At 50.3% G+C, this 1,325-nt stretch overlaps 1 protein-coding gene across 1 annotated transcript in view; it reads left to right on the plus strand.

The window, feature by feature from the left end:
* cetn3 (centrin 3) overlaps positions 1–128 on the plus strand; it is a 1,726-nt gene extending 1,598 nt beyond the window's left edge. Inside the window, exon 5 of the mRNA XM_076140444.1 lies at positions 1–128. This exon is cut by the window's left edge and continues 248 nt beyond it. The gene's annotated coding sequence lies outside the window, so the exon portion shown is untranslated.
* Positions 129–1,325: the final 1,197 nt, after the last annotated feature.

Genomic DNA, 1,325 nt, shown 5'->3' on the forward strand with positions numbered 1-1,325 from the left:
TTTCTCTACTTGATGCTCACACATTTTGTAAGTGAACATATTGATCACATGATCAATTTATTTATTTGATACAAACTAAAGTCTAAGGCTACAAACTGATGATGAGAATAAAACTGATCCTTGTTGAAGTGACCTTTGACCTCATTGTGTCTTAACACACAGCAGGAGTGTGACTGTACTGTAGGAAGTGTGTGAGTGTAAAGATGTTAAAGCTCTAAGTGTGATGTCACTGTAGTACCTCCGCTCTCCACAGGAGGGAGCCTGCGGCGTTTCAATGCGCTCAGGCACTCAACAGCTGCGCGTGTGTGTGTGTGTGTGTGTGTGTACACATTTACAGTAGATATGTGTGGAAGCTTGAGTGACGTCATCAACGTAAATACGACAGCGAGCTGCAGATTTAAAACACGCAGGTTGTCATGACGACAGGAAAGTGTTTGGAACGTAATGAGTGAGATGAAAGAAGAAGAAATGTTTTGTACCATGAAGAAAGAGAACGACGTGCTGAGCCCACAGGAAGCTCCACATACGTGATGATGACATGATGAAGCTGATCCTGACTCCCTGGTATTCAGCTCAGACCATCACAGATCCATTTAGACCTGCGGTCAGATGGAGGCGCTGCCCGTCTCACTCTCCCTCTGTCCCAGAGCGCCACCATGAAGAGCTCTGTGGTCTGGACTCACACAGTGACAGAGCAGGAAACACTCATGGTGCACGGTGCTGATGCTGTGCCGCCAAGGAGCCGAGAGCTGGGACTCCCCCAAACACAGAATCAACACAGGAGACGCTGATCAACCACAGCTCTGACATGAGCCGTGTGTGTGTGTGTGTGACTCCCACTGGTTCTGAGTGAGAGTGATTGTCTTTATGTGTGTGATGGACAAACTAAACATCCATCAATTTAGTTTGGTTGTGTTGCGCCGACACGCTGCCTCTGTGCTCTGGGTGGGGGGCGTGGCCTGACAGGGCGGGGCAGGGCGGGGCTCATGTCACCACCTGCCCTTGCTCATTGGCACATTGGCACATGCTCAGCTGTCGGCCTCAGAGCCTCACATGCTCCAGAAATAAACTCAGCCTCAGTTCCTCCCCAGTTACAACCTCTAAGCCCCGCCCCCCCCCCCCAGTCTACAACACACACAGGCATCAACACACTCCTTTGTACTAGGAGTAATGCTCTGTGTTGATGAGGAAGCTATAAAAAGGTGTGTCTGGCGGGCTGAGCCTGATTGCTCCATGGTCAGCTTCAGCTCCTGATTAAGACGAGCCAGGATGGATCAGCCTCAGCCTGCTGAGGCTCATTTCAGCCTCAGGGCTCACCTGGACTC

Source organism: Genypterus blacodes, unplaced genomic scaffold (assembly GCF_046128005.1).
Source record: "Genypterus blacodes isolate CSIRO-AG114 ecotype Tasmania unplaced genomic scaffold, CSIRO-AGI_Gbla_v1 ptg000616l_1, whole genome shotgun sequence".
Lineage (NCBI taxonomy): Eukaryota > Metazoa > Chordata > Actinopteri > Ophidiiformes > Ophidiidae > Genypterus > Genypterus blacodes.